General features: G+C 41.6%; 2 long non-coding RNA genes across 11 annotated transcripts; both read left to right on the forward strand.

Annotated features, from left to right (window-relative positions):
- The first annotated feature begins 288 nt into the window (after positions 1–288).
- On the forward strand, positions 289–3,798 carry LOC110864348. Of its 9 annotated transcripts, none has more exons than XR_002549803.2 (10): positions 289–543; positions 1,024–1,318; positions 1,992–2,051; positions 2,206–2,390; positions 2,460–2,578; positions 2,647–2,723; positions 2,804–2,980; positions 3,057–3,216; positions 3,293–3,385; positions 3,546–3,798. It is a non-coding gene; the product is annotated as an uncharacterized LOC110864348 (long non-coding RNA). The 9 variants fall into 9 exon arrangements; XR_002549812.2 differs by having other exon boundaries at positions 2,821–2,980; XR_004892505.1 differs by having other exon boundaries at positions 2,829–2,980.
- A 908-nt stretch (positions 3,799–4,706) lies between these two features.
- LOC118482804 lies at positions 4,707–5,867 on the forward strand. 2 transcript variants are annotated; one of them, XR_004868862.1, is made up of 4 exons: positions 4,707–5,238; positions 5,406–5,446; positions 5,538–5,658; positions 5,745–5,867. It is a non-coding gene; the product is annotated as an uncharacterized LOC118482804 (long non-coding RNA). The 2 variants fall into 2 exon arrangements; XR_004868867.1 differs by having other exon boundaries at positions 5,798–5,865.
- Positions 5,868–26,444: the final 20,577 nt, after the last annotated feature.

Below are 26,444 nucleotides of genomic sequence, written 5' to 3' on the forward strand. Positions count from 1 at the left end.
TTTTTTTATTTAATTCTATTATACCACAATGCGTACATCCCCACTACACCCATTTTAGAAAACGCCCCATAATGCCTCATTGCTAGCTGGGCCGCCATATAACACAAAACGCCCAAAAGTAAGAGAATTATCACTACACATGGTCTTATCCTTAAAAAATTTTCATTCCCTCCATAATTCCCTCCATGAAAGTTAAACCCCCTCAAAATAAACTTAAAATATCCCTCTTCTACGCAAGATTCCCTCCCAAAAGTCCAAAACTCAAAAATTTTAGTTTCACATCCCCACCCCCACCCCAAATCAATCTGTGTGAGCTCCTCTCTCAATCCCAATCGATTCACAAATCTTTAAGACGTCTACCACATCATAATGAACGGCTGAGCACCACACCACCCTCCCACCACTGCACAACCACACCTTTTTAGAAGCCCCCTCGTCCTCATTCAACAGCCCATCATCCTCGTTCAGCAACCCAATCATCCTCGTTCAAAAGCCCCTAAGTTTGTTAGGTATTGTTCTGCATTGGCCATCAACTTTGAACAGGTAAAAGTAACTTCGTGATTCTGCCTTTTTTATTCTCAATCTTATTTGGTGCCCTAGTTCTTTTAATTTCAATTTATTTGTATTTGTCATTCGAATTGATAAAGTAATTGGTACTGAGAGTAGTTTTTGTTGATTAAACTAATTCCATGTGTGAGTGTGAATTGTCAATTTAAATGTATACCATATGTTACTATTATAGGATCACAAGATATTAATTTAATTTACACAAATGTTATTGGTTGGCCTCATTTTAGTTAATGATTATATAAAATTAGCCTCAGATATTAGATGGACAAGCATTGGTGGTCTTGTGACGGCTATGTTTATTGCTCCGAACTAAGACTCGAAGACGCCTTATTGTATTTTTATGATGTCTTAAGCTTAAATTTTGCAAACTTGTGTCATCGCCTTATTGTATTTTTATGATGTCTTAAGCTTTAAAATATTGTACAATATGAAGAAATCCATTGATTCCTGCAGCAACTCAATCAAAGCTTCACTGAGGCAACAATACGATGGAGAACACCCATACAAGATTATTCAAGAAAACTGACTCCGCAAAAGTAACAAATATTGTGATTATGACAGTTGACATCAAATGTCTACAGCCAACTATCATATAAAACTACCAGATATACCTAAACCCATCAAATGTCATGCTTCGAGCAGATGCCAAAACTGTTGTAGTTGAAGTGCATGAAACAAACAGGAGTTGAAAACAAAACTCAAGGAGAAACATGATACTTTTAATTCTAATAAGCCGAACGAGGATAAGGTTAGTGATTAGAGATGCATAGACAGTCTAACTTTTGCTTATGTTGAATATACTTTTACCTCACTTTTTTTTTTTTTTTATAATAAATGTAAAAATACATAGTTGTAATCAAGATATGCATGTTATTAACTGTGGTAGTTTGATTTCTAGAGCCCAAACTTGACTAGGCTTGAGCTCGAGCTCAAGCTCGTTTTATTTATAAAAGCTCGAGCTTGAGTTCATTTTACTTATAAAAGCTTGAGCTTGAGCTCGGCTCGTGGGTCGTTTTTGTAAACTTGAGCTAGGCTCAACTCGTTTATTATTTATTAAGTAATTTATATTAATTTTAATTATCTTTTTTTTTTGTTATTTTATATATAATTAGTTATATTTCCATAATTTTATGTAAAGTTTACCTAGGGGAAGTGTGAGTTTAATTGAAACAGTATAAATGGAAATGTATACTTATGTAGTTACTTTCTTAGTGCATATGATCATGACATGCTATGTATGATATTTACATCATACATATAAATAAAAATTTATGCACTAGTTAGTAACTCTGATTTTATACTATAAAACACATTTATGAGATATTATGAAATGTAAATAAAAACCTTACTATTACAGCTGACTAGGGTGATTATGATAAAATAGTCTTTTGGAAATATCTAAAAAATAATAATTTTGACAGGTTGTACTCAGAAGGATAATTACCGAAGGGGTTAGGCTTGATAGAAGGCGTCTTGATGAGGTCAGGCTTTTGAAAATCATATATACATATTGTAACTAATACAATTACTAGAATTACAAACATATACCTGCACTCAGTGAATTTATTTTTTGCTACATTTACGTTTACATTAATGATAATAAAATAATGTTGTTTTCTCAAATTACATTGCAAGGTTTGGAAGCATCATTGCATACATGAGAACCCAATAGGCAAGAAGCTTTCCCAGAATCGTTGCAGTGGCGTCACTAAAAGTATCCAAAGATAATAACGCCTATCAACTGACATCAACACCAACAACTCACCTGTACTTGATTTCCAACTATTGACTTAGCTCAAACGATTGCCACAAGAATGCAAGTATATAACTTTATCCTTAACAGTAGTACCGTTATAATGTTCTGTGTAGTTAACGGTAAGTGGTTGCAGTGGCCGATAATGTTCTACCCCATACCGTAATCTTTGGAGAATAGTGGCCGAATGGACGGGAAACCAAGGGGAAGGAAGTCGGTAGGAGGGTGGTTCATCTTCAAGCACTCGCTTTTAAGGTATTGATTTTCATGGATTTTTCATTAGGTTATATGATCTCACTTTTGTCATGGAGTTTTGTTCATAGGTCGTCAACATTTTAGGTGTGATTTGCAACTGAAGGTTGGACGCCTCTGTTAATTAGACAAAAGAATGTCGGTTTGTGTAAGTTGATTCTTCCCATACTGGTTTAAATCATTTATGCATCTGTTGTGGAGTCTTGTTCATTGGTCATTGAGCTTTAGGTTTTCTATTTGTGGAGTGTTGAAGGCTAAAAAAGACAACCGATGTGCCTTCTTAAATGTGAACACAATCAGTGGTCAAATGTGTAGAGAAATGAGAGCAGAAGTTGAAGAACATATTAAGACTATGGTGCGTTATCATGACGATAAAGAATTCATCCTTGCACCTTATTGGGCCAAGTAAGTCTAATCTAATTAACTTTCTTTGTTTTATTAGTACATTTCATTAATTATGCTGTAACTTTACTTTTTGTAGTGGACATTGGAATTTGTTCATTATTGCCATAAAAGTACTACGGGTATATATTTTAGATTCACTATTTAAAGAGGGCAACAAGAATCCTAGCCACTATCGTCTTACAAGTGTGATTCAAAGCGCCTTGCTGCCAATAAAACCCACATTTGATATGGTTAATGTAAGTTTGTTTTCTATTTCCTAGTTTGATTTTCAATAAAAATTTTGAATAAATAATAATTGTTAATTTATTGTAGTGCAATCAACAAGCTGAGACATGAGAATGCGGCTATATACTTCTTCAATCTATGTTCGACTTTGTCAATGTGTATCAAAGGCAATTTCCCAAAGTAAGTCTGTTTCTTGATTATTTTTTAGATATGCATAAGTATATACAAGATAACATGTGCACAAATGCTCACACACATACGAGTAGTTATGTGTTTGTAACAATTTGTTCGTTGATGTTAACTAATTTCTAATAATTATAATATTTTCTATTTTTTTTAGATGCGGAACGACATGAAGAGGCTACAGATGAAGATATAGAAAAGAAGTTGAAGGAATTGATGCCGATTTTATTTGACGGGTTGGGCATTCCTTACTTTAAAGTTTGTTTATGGTTTTGAATAGATTAAGTAGTGAATTGTTATTTTACCAATTAATATTGTAGACTTTCGGGTTGAATGTGTTTTGGGTCACGGTTTACTTGTCCGGATTTGACTACGTTGAATATATAAAAGGATTGATTGGATTTGACGTCTATGTTGGAGTGCAGATTAATTTTTTTACTGCATATTATGTCATTTTTACAGATATCTCTTTTTTACTATAGATTTTTGTTTGAAATATGACAACATAATATTTCGTTTTTACATCATTGGTTATAAGTTGCGGTTCATCAAACACCACTAAAACCTTTCCTAAAATTGTAAAACGACTTTAAGTCGCGGTTCATCCAACACTGACTAAAACCTTTTTCTAAAATTATAAAACGATTTTAAGTCACGGTTCATAATGCTGACTAAAAACATTTCCATAAAAGTATAAACATCTTTTTAGTCGCGGTGGTTTATTTTAAGATGGGGTTTAGCAAACCGCGTCTTATAAACAACACATTTTTAGCCACGGCATTTTAAGTCGCGGTTTAAAACCGCGACTAAAAACTGTTTTAACCGCGTCTAATGCTCAATTTTGTACTAGTATTTGTATGAAAATAACACTAAAAATAAAACATGAGGGACTCAAATATAAAAAAAAATATTTTTGAAGTAAAGTGGTAAAAGTGAAGTGACAATTTTAGCATTCTACTAAAAAAATAGGTTATTATTATTATTATTTTTTTTTTTTTGCATTTTACTCGAAGAAAAAGAAAAGCAAAGGGTATGTTATTATTTAATTTAATATCTATACTATATAATAAAAGAAACCACTTTAAAGATACTTGTCATTATATTAGGCTATCTCTTATAGATAATAATTATTTTAATTTAATCTCTTCTAAATAAAATTAACTAATATTATTACCCTTCTGTGTATATATTATGCTACTAACTAATTAATCGGTATTTTCATTATTATTTTAATTATTTAAGATTGTCATCGGCTATCGTTATATTTTAATTATATATATATATATATATATATATATATATATATATATATATATGGTTCCCATTAAGTGTAATCAACTTTCAATTCAATCATGACCATTGGATTTGGCTGAGATTAAATCTCAGCCACTCAAACTCACATTTCTAACTGCTACAGCGGCGGTTCTCGTCAGTTTTTAGATTGGAGGTTGCTCCGCCTTTTTCTGCCCAACTTCTCCACAAACCACGTTTACCCCTGGATGGTGGGTTCAGTAAACTCCCAAGGAACTGTTTGAAGAGTGCCATCAAGGAGGTTACATACTCTCTCCAAAAATGAAGTGGTTTACCTAATTTATCTCCTAAAATCATGGTAAAAACCACCCACTATCTACAAATCTGCAACAACTGCTTCTATGCCTTCCTTATAACCCACTATGCAATTCCCTTCAAATCGCACCATCCTTTCATCTCTACAGCGCCAAATATACTACATGGGCACTTTAAAAAACGAAGATTGATGTAATTCTGAAATTGCACCTTAACAATTGAACCCTACATCAATGGAACAGCCACTGCCCTCGCTTTTGATTTGTTTTGTTTCACAAGACCAGGTAAGAATTGAGCTCTCTTTGATTCTGTAAGCAATAGAACATCATACACACATCTACATTTTTCTGATTGTCCGATTATGGTTTTGTTGATTATGATTTGGTAAATTGATCTACTAATACTTGCTATAGTTCACCTAAATTAACATATTTTTCTGTTTATTTTGTAGAATATCTTGAAACTTTTTCAGCAATTTATTTGTGTATAGAGGTATGGTTTTTTCAAGTTTCAATAATCTCCTCGATGAATTTAGTATAAAGACTTATCTATTTGTCTCTTTGTTTACTTCTGTTTCTTGTAGGTGAGGGTTGATCATATGGCTATTGCTTTGTTAAGGACTTAAAAATCACCAATTGTTGACACTGTACAATTTCTTCCACAAAATCGACATGTACTATTTTCCTCATCAATATATATCACAGGTGTGTTAAATAAATCTTTCAATCAATAATATTGTAGTCATTTTTTTTCTAGGGGAGTTTTTTGATGTTCGGTTTGTTATGTCCAGAATGTTACTTGAAACATTGGGACCTAAACGCCTTGTGGTTTTCAATCTTATAGTTAATACTCTCGCTTAGTGGAGTCTGGAGAGTGAATCGCATGAAGAAAAGGTATTATGTGGATTCGTACATCCATTTTCTTTTTTTTTTTTGTTGTCCTCAAAGATTAATAAGTTGTGGTGGGAAATGTACGGGTGAGTGGGTAGGGTAACAGGTAAAAACGTGAACTTTTTATTAAGGTAAGTTGAGTTGATTGTCACTTTTTTCTATTTAAAAAAATGAAATAGAGTGATTCAAGTATACTACAAATTTTTTTCGATTTTCAATGATAGTTTATGGTGTTTGCTAATTCAAGAGCTTGCTAAGCAGGGGTGTGTATTTTTTTCTTTTCTTATTCATTTAGTATTTCTTTTATTTTGGATATTGATGAAAAAATACGATGTAGTTGTATGAAGTACATAGTTGACATTTGTAACTAGCTGAGCATATTATTTGTGCACTTCCTTAAGGAGAATCGGCATTCATTTTAAACTTTTAACTTTCATTCATCTATTGTCTTGTATTTCAAAGCCAAATTATTATAATTATGTAGCTACTTAAACCAAGAAAGAATAAAAATTAAAGTTTTAAATCTTGCAGGTTGGTTTGTTGAATGTGGATTGATACTACAGCTCATTACTCATTACTGATGTTCATCGATAAAGCAGTGGAATAAACGTTCATCAGTCTAAATGCTCGCCACATCATCATGTTGGCATCAACTACCAAGGTTTCGGTTAGAAAATCGGAGGTAATTAAGTCCCATTACCTGACTTCTTAGGTTAAATGTGTTTGAAAGTCAATTGCTGACCATGTTTGATTGACCAACAATAGGATTAGGTACCTTGCCATGAAAGATAGCTTCAGAGTTGAGCTGGAAATGAAGCAACAAGTTGGGTACATTGATTATGATACTTGTAGAGTTGTAGGTGGTGGATCAAATATAATATGGGTTTTTTTCTTTTTCCTTTTTAGACAAAGGAATTTGTGGAAGTGAAAAAGGTGCTAACTTTGAAAGGGGTCTTTTCTTAATTATGTGTATGATATATTGAGGAGAAAAATATCTAGCATGGAGGAGGATCTCCAAAATTTGAAGTGCACTATTGATGTACTGCAACAAGGTATTTATATATTTATACTTTTGGTAGACATGAAAATTTGATTTTTGACTTGCTATTCTACTGGTTTGACTTTTAGAAAAGTTATTAAGAAGATTAATTATTTCCCTTAGTTTTTATGTTTCTCTTTGCCTAGCGAATAATCTTATGCAATCCAAGTTATGGAAAGCTCCTGCAATTGTTGGCATTAAAAAAAGTCCAACCACTAAAAAGGAAGCATCAACATCTACAGCTAATCTTGGTATGTGAAGAGGTATGGTCCCAATTCCCTGTCTACATGGCAGGGACCACACCACTTTTGTGCACACAAGGCATCCATGTCACCAGAACATTCTAGAAGCTTCTAGAAGACATCTGGGCGGTTCACAGCTGGCATCAAAGATGCTTTGCCCAACATAAAGGACAACACGTGTCACCATTGACAGAAGGCCACATAGGCCTGCGACAATCCAGGGAGCAGGGCTGACATGACCAGTACGAGGTACCCAGCACAGGCGAATGCAAGGACGCCACGTGTACCACTACACCCTTCGCGACAGAGCAGACCAAGAGGATATTCCCCTTGGTCGGACAGCTGGCGCGCACCTACAGCTGGCACAGCTGCTTCCTCCTTCTCCACCCTCCGGCTATAAATAGGACCCTTCATCATTCAGGTTCGGGATCTTGGCTCTCTTTACTCACTCTATACACACACTGTTTTATTCCCCTCAGAACAGTACTTATTCTCACGCCGGAGCCTGGTTAAGAGGGAAAACCCCCTTTTCCCCTCTTAACGAGACTAACGGTGTTTGCTGTTTTGCAGATCTCAGGCCACCGATACGAGTAAGAGAAGAGGTTGAACCCCATAAGTGAAACGACCCTCTTGGTTATCCTTGTGTTAACATTGTTTCAACATTGGCGCCATCCGCTTTTTTGCAAAACCACTCTCACCTCTTTTCTTTCCTAAAAAACACTCGTAAAAATGACAGACCAAAATCATTCACACCCAGCTGACGGAGAAGTCTCTTCCTTTGAACTCGTTTCGGACACGGCACACGTCCAAAGGGGTCAAAGGAACGAGACCATCCAAGAGTGCCAGCTGAACAACGAGTTTCCATCCATCTTTGTAAGTGCGTCCAGGGCTGTTAGCCAAACCACAACTGGACCTACCTTCCAAACACCAGGAAGAATCATCACTCAAACCACAAACGGAGCTGCTCTCCAATCTCCAACGGGGATATTACACCAAACACCTCCGCCGATGCAGACTCTAAGCCATGGAGCAGGCCCTTCTGCTCCATCGGAACAAGCACAACTCAACTACTCTGCACTTTTAGGGCTACCCGAGGGAAAAACTCTGGCTTCCTGGTATGCCGAACAAATGGCGTCCATAAACCTCGTTTATACGCAGCTCAGCGCACAACAAGCCTTGCTCCAAGCACAGGCTAACCAATCAGCATTTGTAACTCCACAACCAAGGTCTCTGAGTACACACACAGCTCAGCAGACAAACGCGTGGAACTTACGCCCAGAAAGAGGACCAGTGCAAAATGTAAGAAGACCTAGCGTACAAGACACGCGCGATACTTATGCTGAGACAGAGAGCAACTTCGTTCAAAACTCCAATCTCCAACGAAGGCCGATCCAAACCCGTTTGGGCGCGCGCAACATGAATACGGAATGGGAAGAGGAGGAAGACGACCCAACTTACAAGGAAGAATCCACAGTGTTTAGCAGACTTCCTCCGGAGCACGAAGCATACAAACCAACCAAGCGCGCAGGGTATAACCCCAAAGCAGAGCATGATTATACCTTGAGCTATCGTCCTGAGGACATGGCTGAAAATTCAAAATTCATTCGAGAAATCGCGTGCGCGGCCATCGACAAAACGAAATTACCACACAACGTGGGTAAATACAACGGGTTGACGGACCCAGACGATCACCTCCAGGTGTTTAAAGGCGCAGGAGCAACAGGCGGATGGAACTTACCAACATGGTGCCACCTGTTTGCTCAGACATTCGTTGGCGCGGCGCGCATTTGGTTCAACAACTTACCGGCTCGCAAAATCAAATCATGGGTCGATTTCCGAGAGAAGTTCCTAGCACACTTCTCTCAGCAGCGAAGACAAGCCAGAGATCCAGGTGATTGTTTGAACATATGGAGAAAAGACTATGAAAGCGTAGAAGATTTCATTACAAGGTACAACAAAGAATGTTTAGAGATCGGAGACATACCAGAAAAAATGATGCGCGCACACTTCATGCGAGCGGTCAAGTGCGACGACCTGGTTAAAAGAATCAAAGGGCGAGATGGAGGACCCAAAGACTGGGAAACCTTCATCGAAGCAGCCAAGACTATCGCGCAGACAGACAGGCAACTGACCGGTGACGATCACCGTCAGCGCGCACACAACCATAACGATCGAAACAACAGAAGGGGCAGAAATCAACCCTGGAGGGCTTCTGGGCACAGAGAAAGAAGCCCCCCACGGGATGATGCACGCCATACGATCAATCAGATAGCCCATCGAAAAGAAGTGAAGCGCGAAAATAGAGAAAAGCAGTGGACTCCACTAACCAAAACACCTTCTGAAGTTTTAACCACAGAGAACCATCAGTTCAAACCACCCTTGCAGATGCGCAACAAAAGGGGTCAAGACCCAAATCTCTTCTGTGAATTCCACAAAGATACGGGCCATTTAACCGATGATTGCTTTAGCCTAAAGCAAGAAATCGAAAGAGCTCTAAGAGACGAAAAGCTCACCCACTTAGTCAAAGGTGGAAAGCGCGATTACCGCCAGATACAAAGAAGAGACGAAGGGCCAGACAATAAGAAGCTCAGAAAGTTAGAAACTCACATGGTGCACGGAGGTCCACGGCGACCAAGAAAACATTACAACAAGCGCGCGCAAGATGATTCATGGCGCGAGAAACAAGTGGTTTTCGCAGTTGTCAGAGGGGGTCCAAGAGAAAAGCGGCCAATAGTCATTCCAGGGATGATCGGTCACTACCAGACAGATTACATCTTTATTGATCCCGGGAGCACTGCGGACATCATATATGAACAGTGCTTCAATCAATTTGACCAAGAGGACAAGGCGCGCCTAGAGCCAGTCGACTACCCATTAACTGGTTTCTGCAACGAGGCCGTCTTTCCCCTAGGACAAATATCATTCCCAGTATTACTTTCCGATGGGAGAAATTCAAGAACCGAAGAAGTCACATTCATGGTACTGCCGGCACACTCGAGGCATGACATCCTCTGATGTGTGTAAAATGCAACATATAAAACACATCAATTAAGGCATAAAACTAACCCTTTTTAAGTACTAATGTTGGAAAAAGAGTGTTTTTGTCTTCCTTTTGTATTTTCAGGATGAAATGAGCTCAAAATCACAAAAGAAGCAAAAAGACCACTAATTCTACCATAAATACAAGAAAAGGAACAAAAGTAAACTGCCCGGACCCTCAACGGCACCTCCCAAGACAAAGAGAAGAGAACAGAAGACTGAACACGCCCCGTGTCCAGTGAACACGGGGGCGTGCCCAGGAAGCAGCAGAAAAGACAAACCAGTAGAAGCTTCCATTGCTCACCACGGGGCCGTGCCCAGCGGACACGGGGGCGTGTTGAAAGTACAGCAGGCGCATTAATTGTAATTCGCAATTACAATTAATGAAGAGAGAGAATGTCAGACGGGCACGGGGCCGTGTCCAGCGGACACGGGGCCGTGTCCAGCGTTCTGTTCAGCCTATAAATAGAGGAGCTTGGTTTCATTCTCTCTCATCCCTTGGCACACCACCTCTCTCACACTTCATCCACCACCCATCACCACCATAACACCATCATCCACCACCATCATCCATTGTCCATCATAGAGTGTGTGAGTCGTCTCGGGATCCAAGATTGATCGTAAGAGTTCTTGACAATCAAGGCCATGTTTGCCTAAGTCTCTTACATCACTTGGTGAAGACAAGTGTTTAGTATAATACTTTTTATTTTTAATCTTTTGCACTTTTTATTTGGTTTTGTATTAATGACTTTAATAACTAGTTACTTATGTTGAAGGTGATCTTTCCTTATCGTTTGTCCGTGGTGTCTTGGCATTATTTTACTGTCTATATAAAATAAAAGATTTTCACCATTCATATCTCTACGGTCTATATGGAGGTATGTTGGCTACCTGGTCGGGGGTTAAGGGAACGGTTTGGTAAAGGTCTTGCCCTTGTTCAGCGTTTAGAGGTCCTGCTTGGGACCTGGGTCAAATTTAGTAGGATCTCCTTCAATGCCCATAGGTATTGGATGGCGGGGATCCAAACTCTTTGACCCCCTCATAAGCTAACTACTATTAATACTATAACCCGGCTATTTAGGACTGTATCCCTGCTGACTCAGACTACTTAGCCGAGGGTAACGTCACCGCCGAAAACGGGGCCTACCATAATTTGCATTAATAACTTAATTCATTATCTTTCAATAATCCGACCCTTTAGGATTGTATCCTTGCTGACTCAAACTACTGGGTTGAGGGTAACGTCACCTCCGAAAAAGGGGCCTACTACAATAACTAAGATAATCTCTTAAACAAGTGCAAAAGTGCGAAAATAATCAAAGGTTATACTAATACACGTGTCGGATCCAAGTGATTCATCTTGTCTATCTGTTTTTATTTTATTTTATTTTTCAGCATTTAGTTAGTTTTTATTTTTCTTAGTTTAAAACATTTTTCTAACTTTTTGATTTGATTAGACGTTGAGGATAAACCGGTATTAAAAGCTCTTGTGTCCTTGGACGACCTCGGTATCTTACCAACACTATACTACGTCCACGATGGGTGCACTTGCCCATATGTGTGCTTAGTGTTAGTAAATATCGTGTTTTATAAATTTAAAACTTGGCTAAAAGTGTAAAAAGGGCTTAAATAAACATCTAAAAATATATATACACTAACACGCATCAAGTTTTTGGCGCCGTTGCCGGGGACACAAGGATTTTAAGAAAGTTAGGAATCAACGGCCTAATCATCTTTTTATTTTTCTTTAATTTTTAGGATTTTTTTTAGATTTTTCAGCTTCTGCAGAGCTCAGCACGGGGCCGTGCCCGCTGAACACGCCCCCGTGCCCAATCATTGGAAATGGCAATCCTGTTTTATATCAGACAGTAGGCTGAACACGGGGCCGTGTCCACTCAACACGCCCCCGTGCCCAAGATTCAGTTGCTGAAAACAGAACCGTTTGATCCCGGCGGTTGGTAACTTCTGATACAAACATGAGTAATAGTGATTCTTTTTACTTTCGGCACTCTTATGGTTTGTGGTGTCAAATATGTGGAGGCGAACACGAGGAATTAAAATGTTTCTTCCTCACTTATAGGCCACACTATATAGACCCACCAATTCCTTGTAACTTTAAGAGGGGCGAAAGTAAAAATAAACACTATTTCTCCCTCGAGTGCGCCCAACCAGATATTCTAGGAGATATGCTCCTTGACGAGCTATTTCAACTAGAAGAACTACTTCTAAATTGGTCAAAAGAACTTAGGAAGGATTTCTTAGATCCATCCCAAGATGATGACCATGAGGAAATGTTGGAACCGCATTCTAACAACCTCGTTGCTCCCAAAAATACCTTTCTTCCTAGACAAGACGTGGACGATAGTCGTCCCTGTGCCGATTGTGCCGTGAAGGACTCCCCATCGACCTCGTTCGGTGCATACATAGACCTGAGCGATTCGGCATACACCTTCTTTAACGAGAGCCCGGGAAAGGGTTGGACTTGTCCACCTAGAATGAAAATAGGAATTACCCTCACCGACAACCTCTTGCGTTCTCGCCTTAGTATAGGACAATTAAGGTATCTTAGGCACTATGGGGTTGTTCCAACAAGTCAGGAGCCACCCGATAAGAATTAGCTCCTTAATAAAGACAAAACTTCATAAATCAGCTTTCCGACACGGGGCCGTGCTCGGCCAACACGCCCCCGTGTCCATCAAAAGATTCCCTTCTGATCATGACGTCAGAATACGGACAAACTGTGTCAGAATTTTCGCTGCACACGGGGCCGTGTCCAGCGGACACGGGGCCGTGTCCAGCAGGCTGTCGTTTTCTATAAATGCAGCCAAAAATCCTGCACATTTGGACCAACTTGGGGACAGAGATTTGAAGGAATCTTCTCTCAAACAATCCTAGGTAAGTCTAAAAGAAGTTTCCAACAACCCATCTTGTCCTTTCCTCTTCTAGACATTTCCTTATTCTTCATCTTTCTTCAAGAACTACCATGAAAAGTTTGAATTTTCAATCTTTGTGGTAGGGAACAATGAGTTTTGATCATAGAATCTTGGTAAAAACATGTTATGTAACATTGTTTAAAGTTATTTGCTGACAAAAAGCTTGCATAAACCCAGAAAATAACTTAAAAACCCAAGATTCCTTGCTCCAAAATTCTGCAGAAAGATGAACACGGGGCCGTGCTCAATGAGCACGGGGCCGTGTCCAGAAACTGTTTAGTCTTATAAACTATTTTTGGTTTATTTTTCGTAGAATGGCGAGTGAAAACAGCGAAACATCATCCGTTCATTCCTCAAACAGCCGAAGGGGAAGGAGGCCCTCCGTTGAAGCCACACTTGTGCACTACGTGATAGCACTAAGAGAGGCTCTCGACGAAATGACGTCCGTAGAGGAGGTCTTCATTGACCGTATCAACGATCTTACGATGGGATTGGAAAGCAGCTTCCAAGAGATTAACCTTTTGCACCAAAGGTTAAACATTTTGGTGGCACCTCCCATGGAACCAGTCCTTCCACAACAAGACTGGAACTTAGCACTCGGTATTAACAACCCTACCGGGTGGGGAGACATCCCCGCGGAACCTCCTATGGAAATCCCACAAGAAGTCCCGGCGGAAGTTGAAACTCCTCAAACAAATGCAAACGAGCCTTCCTTCCTCCTTCCAAGGGAGGTAGAGGAGTGGCTTGCCGACATATGAGAAGAAACGTGTCCGAAAGATGGAGCTCTACAAAGCCTTATCTAACCAAGATCAGTAGATTCTTGGAAATTTTGCTAACATTAAAAACATAGGGCTAGAACTCCATAAGCTTACTATCCATGTAACTTTTTTTTTTTATGTATTATCTCTCTATTAGCAATGTTATGATGGTTTTTATGGTTTATGGACTCATGGTGGTAATGGATGAAAAAGGGAACGAGAAAAAATGGAACCATGCAGAAGAACAGAACAAACCGACAAAAATCTCCATAACAGAAGGCTCCACACGGGCCGTGCCCAACCAACACGGCCCCGTGCTGAGCCCCCTGCAGGAAATCACCCAGTTCAGGTAACTGGACACGGGCCGTGTTCAGCGAACACGCCCCCGTGTCCAGGCTTCTGTTTCACTTCTATAATTTTTGTTACTGGCACTTGACCACGGGGCCGTGCCCGGTCAACACGGGGCCGTGTCCAGAGTGCCAGTAACACAAATCTTTGTTTTTAAAACACACTTTTACATATTCTAATCAACCAAAAACTTTATTTTTGGACGCATTGAGGACAATGTGTAATTTAAGTGTGGGGGGGATGCTAAAACCTTGGAATTTTGCAAAATCCTAAAACAAGCCTTACACAAAACTCTATTGGAACCGCTAAACACCCCAAATTTTTTCAAAAACTTTTTCATTTTTTTAATTTACTTGTCTTAGTTTAAGTTGGGAATAACAAGTTATAAAAGGGTTATATTTTTACAAACTTACAACCGATAGCGTCGTGATAAAAAGAACTAACATAAGAAAATTATGAACCGGTATAACAAGTCTAGCTAAAATTCGATTATATATGCTTGGTCACATTAAAAACCCATTCCCACAAAAAGTGAGTTTTGAGCCTTTATTGAGCATAAAAATACACATATTTAGATTAAATGCTCATTTTTCGTTTCTTGTGTGAATAGCCGCTCGGTCTTTACAAATCTAGAACTTGCCACGACGATACATTCCCGGTCCTTACCAACTTAAACCCAAGTAAGTAAATGATGGAGGCATTAGGACTAACTATTTTCTTTCAAAACCATTATTTTTCAATTTTTTTTTTACCTACCCAAAACCCCCCTAGAAAACCCCTTTGAGCCTAAACCTTTCATTTCATTACCCCCAAAACAATTTTTTTTTACCCACCAAAAACCTTTTTCATTTTTTTTCACCTTTATTTTAGTAACAAACTCGGTTTTTCATAAACATACCCTTTACGTGACGAAAAAAAAAAAAAAAAATGAATGAAGTCAAAAACAAACATAAGCTACAAAAAGCTTGTTTGGAGAAATACTTCAAAAATAAATGTCACCAAAAATATGGTATTTCACGAAAACCGACACTTGTTACGATTTTCGCCCTTTTTACTAACCACTAACCAACCACCCACCTTTAAACCCAAGCCTTCACCCCAAAAGACCTCTTGATATTTACAAAGGTAAAAAGTTAAAAAGGAGGAGGATTGATCGCTTGGCAAGCATATGGAGAATGTAAATCCGTGCCGCTCTCGAGCAATTCACTTAAATATACACCTTCGGCCGAGTGATTGAGTGATCTCCCGTGAGGTATGTGAACTTGTATATAAATGGAATTTTAATAAGGCATGCTATGCCCAAATAAATAGTTTATCTTATGAAAAAGTTCAAAATAAACCATGACGAATAAGATTGTAAATAAAATAAAAATAGAACCTATACAAACCTTGGATTCCCGACACTCTAGGACAAGTTAAAACTTCTCTTCTACCTATTCCATTTGGGAGTGTAAGCCACATTAAAAGAGTTTTGCTTGAGGACAAGCAAAAGTTCAAGTGTGGGGGTATTTGATGTGTGTAAAATGCAACATATAAAACACATCAATTAAGGCATAAAACTAACCCTTTTTAAGTACTAATGTTGGAAAAAGAGTGTTTTTGTCTTCCTTTTGTATTTTCAGGATGAAATGAGCTCAAAATCACAAAAGAAGCAAAAAGACCACTAATTCTACCATAAATACAAGAAAAGGAACAAAAGTAAACTGCCCGGACCCTCAACGGCACCTCCCAAGACAAAGAGAAGAGAACAGAAGACTGAACACGCCCCGTGTCCAGTGAACACGGGGGCGTGCCCAGGAAGCAGCAGAAAAGACAAACCAGTAGAAGCTTCCATTGCTCACCACGGGGCCGTGCCCAGCGGACACGGGGGCGTGTTGAAAGTACAGCAGGCGCATTAATTGTAATTCGCAATTACAATTAATGAAGAGAGAGAATGTCAGACGGGCACGGGGCCGTGTCCAGCGGACACGGGGCCGTGTCCAGCGTTCTGTTCAGCCTATAAATAGAGGAGCTTGGTTTCATTCTCTCTCATCCCTTGGCACACCACCTCTCTCACACTTCATCCACCACCCATCACCACCATAACACCATCATCCACCACCATCATCCATTGTCCATCATAGAGTGTGTGAGTCGTCTCGGGATCCAAGATTGATCGTAAGAGTTCTTGACAATCAAGGCCATGTTTGCCTAAGTCTCTTACATCACTTGGTGAAGACAAGTGTTTAGTATAATACTTTTTATTTTTAATCTTTTGCACTTTTTATTTGGTTTTGTATTAATGACTTTAATAACTAGTTACTTATGTTGAAGGTGATATTTCCTTATCGTTTGTCCGTGGTGTCTTGGCATTATTTTACTGTCTATATAAAATAAAAGATTTTCACCATTCATATCTCTACGGTCTATATGGAGGTATGTTGGCTACCTGGTCGGGGGTTAAGGGAAGGGTTTGGTAAAGGTCTTGCCCTTGTTCAGCGTTTAGAGGTCCTGCTTGGGACCTGGGTCAAATTTAGTAGGATCTCCTTCAATGCCCATAGGTATTGGATGGCGGGGATCCAAACTCTTTGACCCCCTCATAAGCTAACTACTATTAATACTATAACCCGGCTATTTAGGACTGTATCCCTGCTGACTCAGACTACTTAGCCGAGGGTAACGTCACCGCCGAAAACGGGGCCTACCATAATTTGCATTAATAACTTAATTCATTATCTTTCAATAATCCGACCCTTTAGGATTGTATCCTTGCTGACTCAAACTACTGGGTTGAGGGTAACGTCACCTCCGAAAAAGGGGCCTACTACAATAACTAAGATAATCTCTTAAACAAGTGCAAAAGTGCGAAAATAATCAAAGGTTATACTAATACACGTGTCGGATCCAAGTGATTCATCTTGTCTATCTGTTTTTATTTTATTTTATTTTTCAGCATTTAGTTAGTTTTTATTTTTCTTAGTTTAAAACATTTTTCTAACTTTTTGATTTGATTAGACGTTGAGGATAAACCGGTATTAAAAGCTCTTGTGTCCTTGGACGACCTCGGTATCTTACCAACACTATACTACGTCCACGATGGGTGCACTTGCCCATATGTGTGCTTAGTGTTAGTAAATATCGTGTTTTATAAATTTAAAACTTGGCTAAAAGTGTAAAAAGGGCTTAAATAAACATCTAAAAATATATATACACTAACACGCATCATCCTCCTAGGAAGAGAATCACAAGGAGATTTCAACATGATCTGTTCCGCACCACATTCCGCCGTAGGTTTCCCGACCGAAACAGGCGTTGCATTGATATATGCAAGCAAAGAAGTGCTGGCAACAGACGAAATCAGGCCAGCAAAATCAAGCAAACACGCACCGCGCTTAGAAGCAGAGAAATGGGTATTGAATAGCGCGTACCCAGAACAAACATTCACTCTGGGGCCCGCAATGTCTGATCTAACGCGCGCGGCACTAAAGAAACTATTGCACGAAAACATGGACGTATTCGCCTGGACACCGGCTGATATGGTTGGCGTTCCACGGCACATAGCAGAACACCGGCTAAATGTATCAGAAGACGCAAAGCCAGTAGTGCATGCTAAACGACACCTGGGAGATATCAAACATGATGCCATGAAAGAACAAGTGTTGGAACTACTAAACGCAGGGATCATCAGAGAAGTCCGGTACCAAACGTGGGTAGCAAGCCCAGTAATGGTAAAGAAACCGAATGGCAGTTGGAGAATGTGTGTCGACTATAAAGATCTGAACAAAGCATGTCCCCGTGACTGCTACGCTTTACCAGATATAGATGAGAAAATCGATTCTTTAGCAACATTCCGGTGGAAATGTTTCTTGGATTGCTACAAAGGGTACCACCAGGTCCAAATGGCCGTCCAAGATGAGGATAAAACCACATTCCGCACGCCAACAGGGTTGTATTGCTACACCAAGATGCCGTTCGGCTTAAAGAATGCAGGTGCAACGTACCAAAGGTTGATGAACGAAACATTCAGTGACGCCATCGGTAAGTACATAGAAGTGTACATGGATGATCTGGTAATCATGAGCAAGGAGGAGAGCGCGATGCTGGCAAATATCCAGAAGACCTTCAACACGCTACGAAGCGTAAGCATCAAACTGAATCCAGCAAAGTGCTCATTCGGAATGGAAGAAGGAAAGTTTTTGGGCTTCATAGTCACTAAAGACGGTTTTAAGGTAAATCCAGAAAAGGTCCAGGCCATAGAAAGGATGCCTTCGCCAGCAAACGTCAAAGACATGCAAAAGCTTGCAGGACGATTGGCAGCACTCAATCGGTTCCTAGCTAACCACGCTGCAAAATCCTTCCCATTCATCAAGACCTTGCGCAACTGCATGAAGAAAAACCAGTTCCAATGGACTCCGGAAGCAGAAAATGCGTTCCGCGAGATGAAAGACTGTCTCATCAAGCTGCCAAATCTAACCGCACCAAACAAAGGAGAACCTTTGGTCCTGTACCTCTCAGCTTCCGACAAGGCAGTCGGAGCCGTACTGCTTGTTGATCGTCAAGGTGTCCAAACGCCTGTATATTACGTGTCTCGAACCTTGACCGACCCTGAAACCAGATACGCAATCATGGAGAAGCTTGTCCTTGCACTGATCCACGCGTCAAGAAGGCTGCGCAGATATTTCGCTAATCACGTCATCCACGTGCTAACAAACTACAATATCGGAAATATCCTAGCAAGGCCAGAAATATCAGGAAGATTGGCCAAATGGGCAATAGAGCTAGGGGGACACAATGTGGTTTTCAGACCACGTCCATCGATCAAGGGCCAAGTCTTGGCAGATTTTATGACAGAAGTCCCAGACGACAAAGACAGAGAATGCAAGGCGATGGAGAAAGCTGAGAAAAAAACAAACAGAAGAGCCATGGCTACTGTACACAGATGGTGCATCCAACGAAGATGGGGCAGGCGCAGGGCTAAGGCTAGTAAGCCCTGACAAACATGAGTTCACATACGCCATACGCCTAGACTTCAAGAGCACAAACAATGAGGCAGAGTACGAAGCCTTTCTGGCCGGCTTGCGTTTGGCAATCAAAATGGGGGTCCGACACATCGAAGCACATGTGGACTCCATGTTAGTAGCAGGCCAAATCAACGGCCAGTATGAAGCCAAGGGCGACATAATGGCACTCTATCTCAACCAAGCGAAGACGTTGTTACAAACTTTCTATTCCTACAAGGTGCATCACATAAACCGCAGCGAAAACAAGCCGGCAGATGCTTTAAGCAAACTTGCGTCGACAAGTTTCCAACACCTAGCAAAGGATGTGCGCATAGAAGTTTTGAGCAACCCGTCTGTTCCACTTAGAGAAGTCAGCGTCATCCAAACAGGAACCACGTCCTGGATGACACCCATAATCATGTACTTACAGTCCGGGATACTTCCAGAGAACAAAGCTGAGGCGCGAAAAATCCAATACAAATCAGAACATTATCAGATGGCAGACGAGATACTGTATCGAAAGTCATATCTCGGCCCGCTGCTAAGATGTGTTGATGCCGACGACGCAAATTATCTGATCTGGGAAGTACATGAAGGCATTTGTGGTATCCATGCCGGGCCGCGAATGGTAGTGGCAAAAGTAATGAATGCCGGATACTACTGGCCCGGGATGCACCTCGATGCCGTGAAAGAGTTGAGAAAATGCAGTGGCTGCCAGAGGCACGCACCAAAAACCATGCGCCCCAAAAACGAACTGGTACCAGTAACAACCGCATGGCCTTTTCAGCAATGGGGCATAGACATGGTGGGCCCCTTCCCAGAAGCTCCAGGGGCAGTTAAGTTCATCATAGTCGCGGTCGATTACTTCACCAAGTGGGTAGAAGCAAAGGCACTCGCATCAACCACGTCGGCAGTCGTTAAACGATTCATATGGGAACAAATCATATGCCGGTTCGGTCTACCACTCAGAATCATCACCGACAATGGAACAAACTTTGCAGCAGATGATCTCGAACGATGGTTCAAGGAACTAAACATCGAACATACCTTCTCGTTGGTTGCACATCCGCAAGGGAATGGTCAAGTTGAAGCGGTCAACAAGAGCATCGTCGATGGCATAAAGGCAAGGCTCGGTGAAAAAAGACGTGGGTGGGTCGATGAACTACCCAGCATATTATGGGCCCATAGAACAATGCCAAAAACAAGCAATGGAGAAACACCGTTTAGCTTGGTCTATGGGTCCGAGGCTGTGATCCCAGCAGAAATCGGGCTTCCATCTCCAAGAATGCTCTCCATGAACCTGATCAACAACGAAGAAGAAAGGAGGATCGACCTGGACCTCCTAGAAGAACGGAGGGAGATGGCAGCAATCAATGAAGCCAAATACAAATCAAAGCTTGAAAAGTATTACAACTCCCGAGTCCGGATCTGCACCTTCAACCCAGGAGATTATGTCTTAAGGGACAATGAAGCGTCGAACGCAGAAAAACCGGGGAAACTGGCTCCCAAATGGGAAGGCCCGTACATCATTGATGAGGTCCTCGGCAAGGGGGCATACAAGCTATGCACCATGAACGACAAAGAGGTCCCACGAACCTGGAATGCCCAACAGTTACGAAAATGCTACATATAATGCAAACATGTAATCGTACAGGGCGAATCGCCAACACATTTACCTAATACAAGAAGTGTTTGGCTACCTTTATTTCATGCAAATTTCTTGTCACAACTGCATTTATTACTTTGGGCGTACACGAAAACATCAATGGCTCGACCATAGGAAACGTTGTAGACCTCCAAGGCTCGTCACAACCAAGTGAGCAGCCGGGTCAGAAACACAACCAAAGCCTACAAAACGCCAAAACATAACTTCGTGCCCACATAAACACGAAAATATCGATAGCAAGGTAATTAAACATTGTAATGCTCCCAAGGCTGATTACAGCTGAGCTCACACAATAACCTGCAACTCGATCACTTCGTATGTCACAGACAAGCGCACATACTTAAACGACAGAATAAAAACGTTGTAGTAACACAACATCACCTGTCAGCGCCATCACTCATTCGTGACACCTAATCAAAGTAATTAAACATGCACATATTATGACGATTTCAAAATTTGCATAACCAAAAATCAAAGCGGTAAAATATATGTCAATACATACAACCACAGTTAAGAAAATTAAAATTGTCTTAAAACACCCATTACAAGCCCATTCAGGGCCATACACGGCACGCAGGCCGGAAACCACCTATCAAGTATGGCTGGAGCCAGCACCTCCCGCAGCACCATCGCCATCTTCTCCCAAAGCTTTTTTCAACAAAGCTACTCCATTCGCTTTGTGAGCCAACTTCCCAGCGGCCCGAACAACAGCCAAATCAAGCATCGCAAATTCTTTTCGCTTCTCAGCATAAGCACCGTCACAATCATCTTTATATAACTCAAAGTTGTAATCCTTCTCATTGTTGGCGGCCGCAAATCTGCCTTCAGCATACCCAAACTTGCGTCCACTATTATACCTGCCCTACCCAATTCAAACATATAGCGGGCAAGTTCAGAAGAATGCAAAATACGATCAGCAAGCTACATGAAAAACAAGATCAAGTAAGAACAGAAATATACAAAGGCAAAAACAAAATGAAATGAGAAAACAAGGCAAACAAAGAACGTTACCAAGGGAACACCGCGAGACAGCAACCACCTACTATCAGCCGAAGCCTCCTCAGCAAGAAGCTCAGAAGCACGACATTCAGCCGTCTTCTCATCAAGAAGGCGCTGAACAGTCTCACACTCCGCAGCCTTCTCCTGAGCAAGAAGCTCCAGCTTGTCAATCCGAGTAACATACTCTTTTTCCTTTTTCTCCGCAGCAACACGCACCTGCTGCGCCTCTTCAGCAAGGGCCGTCTTCTCACCAGATAGCCGCACGATAGCATCACGCTGCGACTGCATCTCTAAATTTGTACGAGCACAGGCAGATTCCCAATCTTTCTGTTTTTGCTCGTTTAACTGCTTCTGCTCTTCAAGCTTCCGCTCAGCTTCAGCAACCCGCCATTGCAAGCCTTTTTTCTCCGCATTAAACTTCTCTTTCTCTTCGGAAAACGACTTCTTCGCCTTCTCAAACTCAAGAGTTTCTTCCCCCATCGACCTCCATTCGCGAAGAATCTCTTGCGATGTGGCAAAGAAGTGAACCCCAGCACTAACATGGTCGTCTATAAGGGCAAAGCGGTTGCGATTCTTCTGGAACATCCTCTCCGCAGGCGGAAGTGACAAAGAGAAAAACTCGTGACAATTCTTAACATCAGTCATTCGAGAGCCCTGAGTAAGGCTCCAGCAGGGGACGTGAGGCAAATCATCACAAGCTGGGTTACCCCATGAATCATCAGGATTATGCTCAAAGTGCGGGCTTCGCACAAGGCCAGAAGTGGCTCCACCTCCACCAGGAGGACGTCTAGTGTAGATGGTTTGTTGCGGAGTAGTCTCACTAGACTCCATCTGCACTTCAACACCTTTACCCTTATCACCTCCAGCATCTCCTCCAACATCACCCCCAGTCGCATCGCCTCCTTCAAACGTACCTTCAACAAACCCTTCACCACCCCCCACGTTTGCATCAGCACCATCACGCGGAGGGGTCAGACCAACAGTCCTCGATGGAGGAGAAGTAGGTGGAGTAATCCGAGAAATATCCGCCGCCCGAGGTTTCTTGCTAGTCTTGAATACTGCCATAAGACAACAATTAAAGAGCAATCCAAGGAAAGATACGACAAACGTACAATGAAAAAAAAAATTACCAGGAAGAGGAGCAGAGGCAGCATATATCTCCTCCAACAAATTCCCAAGACCTCCACTAAACACGCCCAAATCAATCTCAGACTCCGAGGGCGCTGGGGGGGCCTCTTTTTGAAGCTTTGCCTTCTTGGCAGCAAAAACAGCAGCAGCCTGCTCATCAAGGCGACGTTTGTGATCATCAAGAGCTTTTTTCTTCATGTGCTCAGATAAGGTAGCACTGTCATCAGGATCCGACTGTTGACTCTTTTCACCAACCCCTAAGCCAGACAACGTATCAGAAACTACCACATAACCTAGACAAGGACGAGTAGAGGGTCGCTTACGAGAAGAACCAGCACCTTTACTCTCAGGCTTCTCCTCTCTCCTTCCAGATCTATCAGTCCGTGCTTTCTTTCTCGTCTCCAACTGGGCAGAGGGATCAACAGATGCTTCTGCATCATCCTCATCACCGACAACCTCATGCACGGGCTCAGCAGCGCCACCATGCGAGGTACCTGCACGCGCGCAATGAGAGGTTAGATCTCCAACATTCTGGTCAGAACTCCCACTAGAAAGGATGATAACTTCCTCTCGACCCGAATCGACAAAGTCATCCCAAACATCTTCACCTAGAACTTCATCAGCATATCTGCTCAGGCTTTCGTCGGTGGGATGCAAAAACCGACCCCGTATCTGATCCAACCACGTCGAATTCCCATCAGCCTGGATAGCTTCAACCATGGCACCCGCTGATTTAGGGTCCAAGGCATTCTACAAACTGTAACCAACTGCAAAATGGCAACAAAAATAAGGACACATAGTAAACATAAAGGGAAATAATCAAGTGGTAAGACAGGAAAAAACCATACATTTGCCCTTATGGCTATACGCAGGTTGACCCAGCGGATGTTTAGGCACCCACAGCAAACTCATCCCTGCACCAACTAAAGCCATCTCATCCAGTTGAGAAATAGCAGTCGCCTTCGCAGTTATCTTCCTATACCAGTCTTGAGCACCGTAGTTTGGAAGAACATCCACCTTAGGGATCCCGTGACTCACTTGCCGATATAACATATCTGTTGGAATCACACCACGACGGATGTAAAAAAACTTTTGTTTCCAGTCATGGATGCCCTTTAACGGCACAGAACACACCGGAGAAACTCCGGCCCTAGCTTGAAAAGAGTAAAAGCCGCTGGTATACGAAACGCTGTAGAAAACGTTAAACATCTCAAAAGTAGGATCAACACGGTAAGACCTACAGACGAATTCGAAATGGGTAATCCGAGGAAGCCCAATCGCATTTATTTGAGAAATATGGAGCCCATAACCCCTCAACACAGCAGCAGTGAGGCAGCCTAAAATTGCCTTCCCGGAAATAAGCAACATATAACGTGATAAAACCAGGAGGGGCATCCAATGCAGTAGATCCAGGAGGAGGGTACTGAGCTCCCCACTCGGAACGGAAGTTCATCCCCCTCACAAGGTTCTGAAATTCCTCCTCCTTCCAGTTAATAACGGCTTGATCTGGACCAGGAGGAGCCTTACCTCTATGCTTCCTTTTCTTCTGAGTTGGATTCTTCTCAGCCATGATAAAGGTCAAGAAGAAGATGATTTGAACTCAAGAAAATGTGAACGATGGGAAAACACAAGAGGAGGATAGAGAGAAAATCACACTTAGAATTCAAGAATGAAGGAAGAAAGGGATAACCGCCCCCTACTTATACTCATCGCATTTAATGCGATGGATAGTGGACCGTCAGGAAACAGGAAAAGCACCCAATAGATGACTGACACGTCAAAGGAGAGAGAAGACGTCGGCTCGTTTTTCGGGAAGCATGGGCGACAGGGTCTGCTGATGTGATAGAAAGTCACTGCAAAAGCAACTGTTCACCTCCGAAAAGACAGGGACGTCAGACGGTCACACCAAACACTTCCCCATAACCACCAAACTTCCAACAGAAGGAAACACAAAAGGGCCAAAACCCATGCGGCATGCGTCCATTTGGCTCACTTTTTTCAAAGTCCAAAACCCATGCGGCATGCGTCCATTTGGCTCACTTTTTCAAGAGGCCAAAACCCATGCGGCATGCATCCATTTGGCTCACTTTTTTAAGAAGCCAAAACCCATGCGTCATGCGTCCATTTGGCTCACTTTTTCAAGAAGTCAAAACCCATGCGACATGCGCCCATTTGGCTTACTTTTTTAAGAAGCCAAAACCCATGCGGCATGCGTCCATTTGGCTCACTTTTTCAAGAGGCGAAAACCCATGCGGCATGCGTCCATTTGGCTCACTTTTTCAAAAGGTAAAAACCATGCGGCACACCCCCATTTGGCTCACTTTATATGAACCAACTTCAACGCGACGCATGGAGATCATAACTCTCATAAGTCCAGAATCCCTCCTAGACGATTAACTCAACTAGAAGGCACACTGGACTGGGGGGACTTGAAGAGGTATGGTCCCAATTCCCTGCCTACATGGCAGGGACCACACCACTTTTGTGCACACAAGGCATCCATGTCACCAGAACATTCTAGAAGCTTCCAGAAGACATCTGGGCGGTTCACAGCTGGCATCAAAGATGCTTTGCCCAACATAAAGGACAACACGTGTCACCATTGACAGAAGGCCACATAGGCCTGCGACAATCCAGGGAGCAGGGCTGACATGACCAGTACGAGGTACCCAGCACAGGCGAATGCAAGGACGCCACGTGTACCACTACACCCTTCGCGACAGAGCAGACCAAGAGGATATTCCCCTTGGTCGGACAGCTGGCGCGCACCTACAGCTGGCACAGCTGCTTCCTCCTTCTCCACCCTCCGGCTATAAATAGAACCCTTCATCATTCAGGTTCGGGATCTTGGCTCTCTTTACTCACTCTATACACACACTGTTTTATTCCCCTCAGAACAGTACTTATTCTCACGCCGGAGCCTGGTTAAGAGGGAAAACCCCCTTTTCCCCTCTTAACGAGACTAACGGTGTTTGCTGTTTTGCATATCTCAGGCCACCGATACGAGTAAGAGAAGAGGTTGAACCCCATAAGTGAAACGACCCTCTTGGTTATCCTTGTGTTAACCATTGTTTCAACAGTATGTGATTCGGCTATAGTTTAGTTGAATGATAGGCTGATTATGAGATTTCACAGTGACAGTACTTATTATTTAACAGTGAAAATACAAGATATAATGGAAATTATCAAAAAGGATATCATTTATACTATTTAATGGCCAGCCAAAACAGGTACATTGTGCTACTAGCCACCTATGTTTAGTGATGCAATTGTTTTTAATTTACTTCAGAAATTAGCTACATGACAAAGGGTTATTAGATACTCTAACAAAATGATTTGAGAATGACAATGATCAATGTGGAAGCTATTTAGTTACTAGCTCAGAATATCTTTTTTTGTGGTTTCCTTTCTTTATCTTAAAATACTGCAATTCGGTTGTAACTTTTCTAAAGCCATAAATATTTGTTTC

Source organism: Helianthus annuus, chromosome 1 (genome assembly GCF_002127325.2).
Source record: "Helianthus annuus cultivar XRQ/B chromosome 1, HanXRQr2.0-SUNRISE, whole genome shotgun sequence".
Taxonomy (NCBI): domain Eukaryota; kingdom Viridiplantae; phylum Streptophyta; class Magnoliopsida; order Asterales; family Asteraceae; genus Helianthus; species Helianthus annuus.